Below are 13,627 nucleotides of genomic sequence, written 5' to 3'. Positions count from 1 at the left end.
ATTATTATTTCTTGGGTAATTTTTGTTTTCTTTTCAGGTTGTGTTGCTGGTCCGTAGCCTGAAGGCTCCTCGGTGTGGATCTTTGGGCATTCATTCATTGGGTGGCTCAACTACTCGATTCACTTCCTTTTGGGAGGCAGCTGGGTTTTGATGGTGTAAGAGTTAAGGTTTCCTGGGTGGGGAAGAGCGGAATGAGGTGGGGCTAGCTTTTATTCACTCTTTCTACAAGACTGGCTAGTGGGTTTTGTCCAGGTTTGTTAGTTTTACATTTGGGTGAAAATGACTTAGTGCAGTTGTCAGGGATAGGCCTGTTGAAAGCTGTGAAATTGGATTAGATCAGGTTGAAGGATTGTTGGCCAGGCACCCATATTCTATTGGCAGAACTTGTTCCAAGGAGATTTTGGAGAGGTGCTCAGAATTTTTATGGGATTGAAAAACAGCAGAAAAAGGTCAATAGAGAAATGAGTGTTTTTGTAGGCAGAGGGGCATTTCGGTTTTACAACATTCAGAAATTGTGCATGCGGATGCATCACTGTACAGGTAGGATGTTGTGCATCTTTCGTTTTTGGAGAATGAGTTTTACATTTTAGAGTTGAGGATTCAGATTGCAGAGTTTTTAGGTGAAAGTTTGTGGGATCAGTGATTCTTTGGGCTGTGGGTGGGGCAGGTAAACGCCTTCAGGTTTCCCTGGGTGGCAGATAGGAGAGACTTTTCAGTGGTTGAGAGGGCATATGGAAACACCATGATGAGAGGGCAAGGATATTGCGAAGGTCCAAAGGGATATTTATAGACTGGGCGGGTTGGGGTGGCCTCTTTGGCCGTGTGACTCCCCAAGGAGTCAGGGCATGGTTGGTTTTTCGTGCCCCTCACGCCTTGCCTTGTTTCAGTGGCATCTTTTTTCATTTTATAATTTGTGCTTGATATTTTTTACTTTTGTTCTTCCAAAGATAGTTTGTTTTATATTTTTAGAAACTTTTTGCTGCATTTTATCATATTTGCTTAGTAAGGCTTTGATAGGTCAGGTCGGTCTTAGGCCATTGCCACTGGTAGAACGGTCTGGTAGGCGGAGAGGAGAGCCTTTTCAGTGATTGGCCGGGCGTATGGAAACACTATGATGAGCAGGCAAGGATATCGAGAAGGTCCAAAGGGATGGAGGGGAAGGGGAACAACATGAAGGTGACACTAGGGCACATGGGTGCTGGTTTTGGGTCAAGGTGATATGGGAATGGACAATCAAATTTATTAGAGGGTGGGGGTGGGGTTAGGTGGTTTTGTTATGTATTAGTGAGGCCATGGATTAGTTTTGTTAGGCTTTATGCCAAGGTTGTTTTTAGTATTACCAGACCTGTTCTATTAAAGCGGCCTTTTACCTCTTATTCAGTTGCAGCATTTTTTATTGCACCGTTTTCGCCCAATGTAGAGAATTGTAGGTGGGGGGAGGGGTTAGTACTGGCGTGTGTTCATCATGGTTATGTTTCATCTTTAACAACACAAGTTTTCATGCCCAACGGACAGTTTCTCTGTCAGTTTTGCAGCCCAATGTGATTCACGTAGGGCCCGATAGAGGACAGTCTCCTGCTGTGATGGATTCTCTCTCACAACACTCGCATCTACACACCGTGCTATGGCAGGCCGGGCCCCTTAGAGGGCATGAGTTGCGTGTCTCCCAACAGTGGAGAACGCGTTACTCTCATTCTTTGAATTTCTCAGCGTGCAGCATCGGATCAGGGGTCTCCCTTGCAGTGAAGTGCTTCCCTGTATGCAGACACCCTTATCCCACAGCTTGTTGCTCACTCATTAATACGCTCCAATTAGGCTGCGTGCACCGCAGAGCCTGTTTGAGATCATGGCCTAGTGTATCTCAGAGGCCTGTTCCATTCCCAATACCTAACAAGCATTGGCAATTTCAATCTTCTGGCATCTTGGTTTTGGGGGACTTAACTGGTTTCTCTACCAATTTATTCATACTAATCAACCTTAGGGTTGTTCCTTGGTTCTGTGCCTGTTTTTCCCTCCTTCTCCTAACTACCCTTTGGGCACTGACTTTCTGCGCAGAATGGCTGGGGCCCTTTGAAGAGCAATGGGAAGCCATGGAAGGGGACCATGAGCTCCTTCCTGTGTCTGATGAGCTGTTGGAGGTCACTGATGCCTCTCTGGAAAGGGCATTTACTGCCGCTCTGGCATCTTTGAGCTTTAAAAAAAAAAAAAAAATGTGCATCTTACAGCACAGCATTCTGTATTGCCCCCGGAGGGGGGAAGGATATGAGGCCTGCGAATAGAGACGTGGGGAAACCTTAAAGGACAAAGATAAACCCCAGCAGGCCCCTAAGGCTACTACTGGCTCCCCACCCCCTTCTGATGTTTTCAAAAGGTTGCGCAAAGACTTTCTGAAATGGCCTCTGGAGGCTCTTGTAGAACAGGACAATTCCCAACTTAGGCATACCCCCATAGAAGATTCCTGTTCCCAACTGGGTTCAGATGATAATGCCGGAGAAGACTGTGATAATCCCGATTGGGATTCGGGCGACAAGCCAGGCCAGATTAGATCAGAGCAACTGGAAGGCGGCCCCAGCAGGGGTAGTGGCAAATGGCAGTCTTTTTGGGGACCCTTTCATTAAAAGCTCTTGCGCTCTGTAAACACATTTTCGTCATTACACAAGGCACACCAAGCTAACCGCAAGGTGTCCAACCAACATACTGGTGGGACTGGGAGAGGCAGGGGCACTCCTTTGGCCCCTCAAACTCTTCCAACGCCCAGAAGCTGAAACTACATGGTACTTCCAGTTGCAGGACCACAAGATGTTTAGAGTGTTCAACCCTTCCTGTGGCAGAAGCAGAGGTCGCAGAGGCAAAGGAGCCTTTTGTGGCACCAGCAACGCACCAGGCAGGACTTCTGGTAAGGAATACCCCTTCTGCCCTACTTGGGGGGGGTGGGGGGGGGGGGGCAGGTTACAATGCTTGAAACAGAAGCGGTAGACCATTAAGAGATGCATGGGTTCTTTAGACCGTTACAGGCTTTCACATAGAGCTCTATGGCTTTCTCACACAAAAAAACTCCATCCCTGACCTCTTCTTTTCTCTCAAGAAAAATCTCAGGAGGTGGTCCAGGAGAGGAAAGAGCTCCTACAAAAGGGAGCAATTGTTCCATCCAATCTTCATCCCAAAGGTTTCCTAACAAACATGTTCCTTGTGGAGAAGAAGGATGAGGGTTTTTCCCTGATAATCAGTCTCAGAGATTTTGACTGATGGGCGGTATATCACCACTTCAAAATAGAGGGCATTAATCTCCTGTGGGACCTACTTCTTCCCAACTTTTGCAAGGCAAGATTAGACCTCAAACACACTCATCTCACCATTCTGATCTTTCCGCCCCATAGGCATTTTCTTCAATTGGAATGGGACTGATAGAATTTCTAATTCATCTGCCTTCCATTCGGACCGTACTCTGTGCCCTGGTGCTTCACCAAGGTGCTGTGGCTAGTCATGGAATGGCTTTGAGCGAGAGGAGTCAGACAGATTTTTTTTTTTTATACAACATCCTCTTAATGCACCAGGACAGAACTATGTTAGTAAGCCAATTAAACATAAAGGTCAACCTTTTACGGGTTTTGGGGTTCACTGTAAAGCATCAAAAATCGGAATTTGTTCAGTCACAATAGATGCTCTTCTTGGGGTCAAAATCGACTCAGTGAATCAATCCCTGTGACTCCCTCAGAAGAATATTCTCTTCATCTGGCGGGAACTATGCAAGACGTTGGAGAAGGAGAAATTCTCTCTTCGGCATTTAGCAAGGATCATAGTTCTACTTTCATCCATTCAAGCGATATTCCCGAGACCGCTTCGTTACCAAGCTCTTCAGGGATTGAAGGCTCAATATCACAGGAGGGGCTGGTCATATGTGCAACAAATCTCCCTTCCACCATCTGTTGGTTACAGCAGAGTATCTTCCAGGGAAATTCAATCCGATAGCGGAATGGCAATCCAGACATTTGAAGGATTACAGTGCGCTCAAGCTGGATCCTCTTCTCCTCCATAAGATAACTGATCACTGGAGTCTGTGCCAGGTGACTCTCTTCCTGTTGAGACTCAATCATCAACTATCTAGGTTCTTCTGTTTGCACCTGGATCCTCTAGCGGAAGCAATGGATGCCTTCCTCCAGGACTGAGTCAGTTCAAGGGTTAAACGTTATCTCCCTTTTCCATGATCATCAGTCTCACGGTGTTAGTACGCAGGCCAAAGGTAGAAGTGATCTTGGTGACGTCTTTTTGGAGGTCTCAAGTCTGGTTTCTAGTTCTTCTGGAGCTTTCTATGGATTTTCCAATCCCACTTCCCCAGACTCCTCAACTTCTGACAGATCATCAGAGCTCCATGCACAAACTGTGTCAGGATAGGACTCTCGGACTGTTGATCTGGAGCATTACAGGGGATGTTGAGGAAATCCCAGGACTTTCTATGACTACTACCAACCTCCTTCGGAAGGCATGGGCCACCTCCATAGTCAAAAGGTATGGATCAGCCTGGTGTCAATGGTCACGCTGATGTCTGCGACGGGATATGGATCCCATGGGGGAAGATATAGTGCAGGTTGTCAAACTTCTTGTCTGGATTGGCTGACAGGAGTCTGGTATGCCGTAATATTAATGCATGCAGATCTGCCATTTCTGCCGGGCATGGTCCATTGAACGCTGTGCCGGTAGGGGAACATCCCTTGCTTTGTAGACTACTGCAGGGTGTTTGGCTCTCCGATTCCACCTGAACCATGTTATACCCTAAGGGATGTAAATGTGGTACTGAGGAAGTTGGAATCTTGGCAAGATAACCAATACTTGTCCTGAAAGAAACCGACGGGTAAGTTGGCCATTCTTGTGTGTCTTATATCCTGTAAGTGGGTCTTTGATGTTCAAGCCCGCAATGTTACTGCACAGATCTTTAGCCCTGTTTGGGTGTTGTTAATCATCTCCAGAAGGACAAAATCTAATACCAGAGTAGTACATTATCTGGCTTTTCTGGATCATCCTAAGCTGTGTATGGTTTGCTGCCTGCGGCCTTTTGAATCCATAACAAAGAATATTGGTGTCCAGGAACAAGACAAATCTTCTTACCTCCTAAAAACCATTCAACCTGGTGTTGGCAACCACCACTGCCTGATGGGTTAGGTGACTGCTACAGAGGTTGGTATAGCCAGCTATTTTTAAGGCCCATTCTGCTAGAGGCACAATAACTTTGAAGGCTTTTTCCTCAGGTGGTTGTCTAAAAGATATTCTCAGAGCAGCAGATTGGTTTTCAGACTCCACTTTTAATGCCTTTTATTTTAAACCTATCACGGGGATTGCTTCTCTGGTTGTCAACCAGCTTTAAACTAGTATAATCTGAGCCTCCGTTCCGGACATGGAATATAAAATGTCCTAGCCATCATGAAGGAAAGTTTCAATTCTTTTAAGGACATGGAGCCGAGGATTATCCCACCCAAACTTTCATGTCATATGTCTGTTCTCCTGCCTTATATGGCTAAGTCTGCAGGAGTAAGGATGAGTAGGTCTGTCTGATCATTATACACTTGTTTAAGATGTTACATCGTTTATGTTTGGTATAAGTAATTGGATTTGATGATATACTCTTATAATGGTTTGCCTATACCAATGTATTGATCGATCTTGTGGACATTGTGGATGCTGATCTTGCTGTTTATTTTCTATGGTGTGACCAGAAACTGGACTTTTGAAGGAATGTTGTTGGATGACTTTGCATAACCAATGAGGAAGTGCTTTTCCTTGACACATATGGGATTGTTTATGTGGCAGTTGGAGTGTACATCCTAAAGACTCTTGGGAGTTGTCGTTTTTTTGTTTTTGTTTAAGGCTGCTGAGTAGTATATCAAGATAAGAGAAAGCTTAATCCTTGTCCCAGTGTCCTTAATAGAATTGAAACTTTCCTTCACAATAGCTAGGAAATTTTATATTCTTCCCACAATAGTAGTCTAGCACCTTTTCATTACTGCCTACCAGTAGGTTTTGTTTTTCCTCACATATTCTCCCTTCCGTCACTTAGAAGAAAAAGTGCATACACATTGAGAAAGTGTGTACACATGTAGCACCAAAATGTATTTATTTTAACATTACATGCTCCAACTGATCAAGGGCAAATCTCTGGTCCATTTAAAGAGCAAGTGTCTTGTTTATTTTGAATGCTCAATAGCTATTTTTGCATTGCATTCATGTTGGGTTTCAATGCAAATGCTTCTGTTTCTTTTACTCAAAGCAATGAGCAAGGAGGTTGAGGATATCAAGAGACCAATGGTAACTTTCAAAGAGCTAATTACTTCAATTTAATAAAGCGACCCATAATTTCACATTAAGTCGTATACAGTAAATTTCATGAGATATTGCCGGTTTTGTTTGGAAAGGGGCCTTCTGTAGCATGTGTGAATTGTACACATAGCCTGCGGTAGTGCATAGTGTACAGATGAGATTAAAAAAGTGCTTGCAAAATCATTTGGCTGTAAGCTGTGTTTCATGAATCAGACTGCCCCCACCACACAAGTACTGACTCCATACACGAATACAGGTGCATGCTCCTGCCAAGCTCTTGGTGTTAGATGTGAAAGTCATAGCCTGCCTCTATACCTTATCTTCAGTTTGCACAGGTCAATATCCATGTGAAACACAAGGATTGGTCTTCTACCTATGCCCAGGGTGTTGCACTTACATGGTGCAGCCTGTGGTCCTATTCTGTATATGCAGGACCCAGAATATGAAAATGGTGCATGGCACAAGGCAGTTGCGGCAATGAAAACAACATAGTAGTTAGTACGAGAACAACAATACGGTTGTGTTGCAGATTGGACTTGAATTATGTACTGCAACTATTTATTTGTATATAGTGTGATAGACCTGGCATCCTTGGCATGGCTTCCCCTGTCTTTTTGCCTTTTCTTCCTGTATTTTTGACTGTGTGCTGGATTTCGTTTTGCTGGTTTTGGTTTTTCTGGGCAATTTGCTACTGCTGATCAGAGCTAAAAATGCAAGTGCTCCCTGTGTAAATTGTGATTATGATTGCTTATACATGATTGGCATATTTGATTTACTAGTAAGTCCCTAGTTTAGTGCACCATGTGTGCCCAGGGTCTCTAAATCAAATGCTACTAGTGGGCCTGCAACACTGATTGTGCCACCCACATAAGTAACCCTGTAAACATGTCTCAGACCTGCCATTGAAGTATCTGTGTATGTAGTTTTAAACTGCCAAGTTGACCTGGCAAGTGCAACCACTTGCCAGGCCCACCCTGTCCTTTTTACTACATGTAAGGCATCCCTAGGTAGGCCCAGGGTAGCCCTATGGGCAGGGTGAAGTGTATTTAAAATGTAGGACATGTACTGGTGTGTTTTACATGTCCTGATAGTGAAATACTGCCCAATTCAGTTTTCAGTATTGCAATGGCTATCTCTCCCATAGGTTAACACTGTGATTTCCTTGAAATATATTGTAAGTGTAGTTTCCCATTGAGAGCAGATAGGGAGTTTGGGGTCTCTCAACTCATAATTTAAAAATACATCTTTTAGTGAAGGTGGTTTTTAACTTGCATGTTTGAAAATGGCACTTTTAGAAAGTGGGCATTTTCTTGCTTAACCATTCTGTGCCTCTACCTGCCTATGGAATCAACATCTGGTTTAGAGTGACAAAAGGCTGGTCGTGCATACACTTTAGACGGTCACACAAAGGAAGCGGAGGTGTGCCCCGCAAATCCTGATGGGTCTTCCTGAGTTAGAGTGATGGGAGGAGTTGTCACTGACACCTGGCTAGGGCTGTGTCTGTCCTCTCACAATGCTGCCTGCAGCCCGCTGGAGTGTGTCTGGAACGAGGTCTGGGCAAGGAAGGATCTGGTGAACAGAGACTTTTTTTTTTTAAGTTTGCCTACTTCAGAGGCAGAAATGAGAATACATAGTGGACCCCAAACCCCAGACTTTTAGAACACTTATGGATCAAGAAGAGACTGCCAAAAAGAATAGCTGAAGAGCTGTGAGGAGGAGTAGTGCCCAAATGCTGTATTTTGCTTTGCTGGGTTGACCTTCAGTTGCTGCTTCTGCTTTGCAGGAGACAAAGACTAGACTTTGCTATGTATCCTATTGGTGAAGTTTCTCTGAGGGCTTGAACCAAGCCTACCTCCTATTAAGAAGTCTCAGGGACAGAAAAGACTCTACCTGCAGCACCCCTGAACTCCAATGCTGAGAGTTCTGACCTGCAAAGTTGTGCCCATTCCAGTTCTGTGCCCTTGGTAGCTGTCCCTTCTGCAGAAATCTACAAAATCTATGCATTGCTCCTCCAGCACCTGTGTTTCCGACCAAACACAGCCGTGCAGAGGAAATCTCCACACATCGCTGGTGTAGGGCTGAAGAAATTGCTGCAGCGCCTGTACGTGGCCCAAAGAACCACGGGAGCCAGAGTCCAGCACCCTGTGCCCCTAAGACCTTCCCCTTACAGTCCGGATTTGATGCAACACTTCTCCTAAGTGCAGCACCACTGACACATCGCCTCCTCATGGACTCAAGAACTGACACATCCCTGTGCTTTTCAACGCCCTCTTCCTTTGAGGCTGTTTCTGCCTTGGATTTTGACACAACCAAAAGTAATGTGTGTAACAACTCCTCACCCATAGACCTTTATGGACATTTAATTTTATTACCTAAAACTTTAAAGAATTTATATTTAGAGTTGTGTATGTTGGATTTTGGTCTTGTTTAACCCCTAGGGTGCCCAGAATGAGACCTGCTCGTCCTGCTATGGGCCCCCAGGGGGGGAACGCTAGCGCTTCCCCAGATGGCCAAGCACCCCCTCCCCTGGGCAGAGATAGAAGGGGAATCGCTTCCCCTTCCACCCCCCCAACCTCCCCCGCCCCTCAAGGCATCTGATAACGTCAGCACGCGAAAGGCCTTCCTCCCCTGCGCTGGAAGCTCAACTTCCAGCGGGGCAGCAGAAATGCCCACTAGACACCACAGAAATATTATTTTTGTTTTGTATTTCAAATAGGGGAAGCAGCTCCTTGGGCAAGGGCCGCTCCCCGGGGGGCAAATTATTTCTATCGGGAGACTGAGGGGAACGTTGGGTGGTAGGACATTTGTCCCAGTGCGGTGATCCTACACAGAAATGTGGGAAAAATTTGATTTTTTTAACTAAATTTGAGGTTTGCTGAGGATTCTGGGTAAGAAAACATTGGGGGAATCCACGCAAGCCACACCTCCCTTGACTCCCTCAGGTGTCTAGTTTTCAGAAATGTCTGGTTTTGGTAGGTTTCCCTAGATGGCTGCTGAGCCTAGGGCCCAAAAAAACGCATCCCCCCAGCCCCCTGGCAAAAACAGGTAGTTTTCTATTAGATAATTTTGATGTGTCCAGATAGTGTTTTGGGGCATTTCCTGTCGCGGGCACTAGGCCTACCCACACAAGTGAGGTACCATTTTTATCGGGAGACTTGGGGAAATGCTCGGTGGAAGGAAATTTGTGGCTCCTCTCAGATTCCAGAACTTTCTGTTACCGAAATGTGAGGAAAAGGTGTTTTTTTTTTAGCCAAATTGAGGTTTGCAAAGGATTCGGGGTAACAGAACCTGGTGAGAGCCCCACAAGTCACCCCGTCTTGGATTTCCCTAGGTCTCTAGTTTTTAAAAATGCACAGGTTTAGTAGGTTTCCCTAGGTGCCGGCTGAGCTAGAGGTCAAAATCCACAGGTAGGCACTTTTTCTGTGGAAAAATGTGATGTGTCCACGTTGTGTTTTGGGGCATTTCCTGTCGCAGATGCGAGGCCTACCCACACAAGTGAGGTACCATTTTTATTGGGAGACTTGGGGGAACATGGAATAGCAAAACAAGTGTTATTGCCCCTTGTCTTTCTCTACATTTTTTCCTTCCAAACGTAAGACAGTGTGTAAAAAAGACATCTATTCGAGAAATGCCCTGTAATTCACATGTCAGTATTGGCACCCCAGAATTTAGAGATGTGCAAATAACCACTGCTCCTCAACACCTTATCTTGTGCCCATTTTGGAAATGCAAAGGTTTTCTTGATACCTATTTTTCACTCTTTATATTTCAGCAAATGAATTGCTGTATACCGAGTACAGAATGAAAACCCACTGCAAGGTGCAGATCATTTATTGGCTCTGGGTACCAACGGTTCTTGATGAACCTACAAGCCCTATATAGCCCCGCAACCAGAAGAGTCCAGCAGACATAACGGTATATTGCTTTAAAAAATCTGACATTGCAGGAAAAAGTTACAGAGTAAAACATAGAGAAGAATTGTTGTTTTTTTCACCTCAATTTCAATATTTTTTTTTATTTCAGTTGTTATTTTCTGTAGGAAACCCTTGTAGGAGCTACACAAATTACCCATTACTGAATTCAGAATGTTGTCTACTTTTCAGAAATGTTTAGGTTTCTGGGATCCAGCATGGGTTTCACACCCATTTCTGTAACTGACTGGAAGGTGGCTGAAAGCACAAACAAATCGTAGTAACTGGGGTATATCCCAGTAAAATGCCAAAATTGTGTTGGAAAATTGGGTTCTCTGATTCAAGTCTGCCTGTTCCTGAAAGCTGGGAAGCTGGTGATTTTAGCCCTGCAAACCCTTTTTTGATGCCAATTTCAGGGGAAAAACCACAAGCCTTCTTCTGCAGCCCTTTTTTCCCCCATTTTTTTTTTTTTTTTGTAAACAAAATTTTCACTGTATTCTGGCTAATTTTTTGGTCTCCTTCAGGGGAACCCAAAAGGCCTGGGTACCTCTAGAATACCTAGAATGTTGGGGGAAAAAAAGGATGCAAATTTGGCGTGGGTAGCTTATGTGGACAAAAAGTTATGAGGGCCTATGCCCGCCCTGCCCCAAATATGCAAAAAAAAAGGCCTGGCACCTGAGGGCGAAAAGGCCTGGCAGCGAAGGGGTTAATTTAGCTAAAGATTGTTTATTTTTTGCAAACTGGTGTGGTGTTTATTTGTAGTGTTGTCACTGTGTGTGTTATGAACACCCGCTTTACACACTGCCTCAGAGATAAGCCTGACTACTCGTGCCAAGCTACCAAGGGAGTGAGCAGGGTTTATCTTAGCTGTGTAATCCCCTTACACAAACTAGAAGGAAGGATCCCTACTTGGACAGCGTGTAAACCACTGCCAACTAGAAACCCCCTTTCTAACACAGTGTCATCCATACAGGTGGATACTAAGAATGTTGCAATATGTTTCTTGAGAAAGCAGTATATATCACTGCAATACGTACTTGGCAGTACCTAAAGAGGCATAATGGAGACACAGAATATTCAGTTAATGAATGCAAGCTGAGGCAAACAAGCTAAACTGAGTCAGTTTTCCAGAAAACATTGGAACATTGGAAGAAATGTAGCCAGAATAACTCTCTCCAGTGATTCAGTCCCTCTCTACACAAAACCCACAACCCTTATGTCTACGGATTTTATTCCAAAGAATTAAGAAGTCTAGAGAGTTAGTGATTGGGAATGAAATAGAGAACAGAGAGCAAGGCGTGGGCATGGAACAGATCCATGAATTTAAATTCCTCCTTGAAGCAGTGTTTCAGAAAACTTGCAGATACTCAATTTGTCCTTTAAAACAACTATGGGGACAGTCCATGGACTAATAAAGATAAAGGTTATCAAAAGGCCCCCTGTTTGAAAAAAAAGTTTTGTATGGCTTTATATAAGTTCTCTTAGCTGACTGGTGCAGTTAAACACCCAATGTGACTTATTGGGTAAGCACAAAATGTAGTGAAGAAGCTACTGTAAGACTATCTCGAGGTGGATGGAGCCTCTGATGAAAGGAGAAGCAGATATCTACTTTCCCTTTTTGGCTTCAGCTTTTTAAGGAGTACACAATTTAAATACAAACCTTCTAAGGAGGGCAACAGTGCCCCGATATCTCTGGAGTCAATATTTTAGGGGCCACGGTGCCTAATAAGGAAGTAGACAAGCAGCACCAAGGTGCCATCTTGACAGACCACTATTGCGGTTGACATTAACCAGGCAGCAGATTTTTAATGCTTTCATGCTAGGTGCAATAAGTATGAATTTCGTTTGTGGACTGGATGTTTAAGCACAGTGATTTACAGTTCTGCCATCATCAATTGTTAAGGTGTAAGAAAACACTAAGTGACGCCTGTGTAATAGGCAACATTCTTCCGCTGAACTTTAAGGTATAACATATGCTACAACCTGATGTGAATCAAGCATCTCCCCCTGCAACCTATACATCAAGAGTTGACCTACCTGGGGGTCATGTATGTGACTAAGGGCCTCGTTTGGAGTTTGGTGGACAGGTTATTCTGTCACAAACACAAAAGATATCTTATTTGCCATATTAGAAAGTCCATAACATCAAATGGCATTTGTAATTGGACAGATGGGATATCCTTCACAATTGTGATTAATTAACCTGTCCGCCGAACTTTAAATCAGGTCCTAAATGTTATTCAAATGCCAAGTTTGCCATTCACCACTCGACCAAGCAGCACACTCCACTTTCTCCTCGGTTTGTGCATATCTGCAGCTCAGCACTTGTAAACCGGGCATGCTTTCAGTTACAGAGCATTTCTTTTTAGCAGACAGTATTAAGGAATAGAGGTACAATAACTTACAAAAATAATTCCGCGACAAAACTCAGAGGTGTATTACAAAAAATAAATAAATCAAGGATGCATTTACTTTTTAGTAAATCAACAAGATACACAACCATTTGCAATGCAATAGGGCTCGCATATTTCGAGCAAGTTGTCATCTTTTGACAACAGCGCCCACAAGCAAAAACAAAAAAAAACACGAAAAACACGAGTGGAAACTGAGAAAAGATGACTTCGCAAAATAAAAGGAAGTTAGGTTTAAAAAATAAAAATCTGCAATTTTGTTTGTCCTGCGGGCATGTTTTTGCCAGTCACAAACCATTTGTTTGTGGGGCACTGGAAGTTAAAATGAACAAAATAGTACCTCGATAACGTTGGGAGCAGCGGACGGGAACTAATTAAGTTGAAAGTAATTAGTGCTTTATCCCTGCACCACACAGAGGAACGGAAATGATGCCAGGCGTGCTTTGACGAAATACGAGGCTGCAAAGAAGAGTGCCAGGAAAACCAACAAACGGTGAGTGACAGGCAGGCTCCAAGCCATTTACTGAACACATCAGTGTCTCACATGAGAGACGCATGCACTCGCAGGCTAAACCCTGAAAACTGGGGTCATGACACATTCCAAAGCGTGCAATACTCCATCACTTTCTGTCCCAACTAAGTATATTTTTTTCAAATTCCATCTCCTAGGAGCCCATACTGGGCTTTACCGTGATACCCTCCACCTTTTGATATCCATTAGTTTTTCAAGAACATGCCAAGATGCGTGGAAGGAAAGAGGTACAAAGGAAATACGTGGTGAAAAAACATCTTTTAACTCGCAACAGTTATTGTTTTTCGTCAAAAAGGCAGTCAGAGAAATGACCAAATAAATATATTACTCTGTCAATAGAAACGACACAGTTTTCTTATTTTCCCAAAAGAAGTAAAATCATAAACGTAAGACAGACAATACAGCGTTCCTTTGTTCTTCCCTGGCTAGGTTTTCATAAAGAGAACATACATCCTAGCTTTACA

At 43.9% G+C, this 13,627-nt stretch overlaps 1 protein-coding gene across 1 annotated transcript in view; it reads right to left on the bottom strand.

Moving 5' to 3' along the window:
• The window catches only part of DAP (death associated protein), a 233,457-nt gene that overhangs the window by 135,671 nt on the left and 84,159 nt on the right, over positions 1–13,627 (bottom strand). The gene's annotated exons all lie outside the window — the stretch shown is intronic.

This window comes from Pleurodeles waltl, chromosome 2_2 (assembly GCF_031143425.1).
Source record: "Pleurodeles waltl isolate 20211129_DDA chromosome 2_2, aPleWal1.hap1.20221129, whole genome shotgun sequence".
NCBI lineage: Eukaryota > Metazoa > Chordata > Amphibia > Caudata > Salamandridae > Pleurodeles > Pleurodeles waltl.
This window is presented reverse-complemented; position numbering and strand designations above follow the sequence as displayed.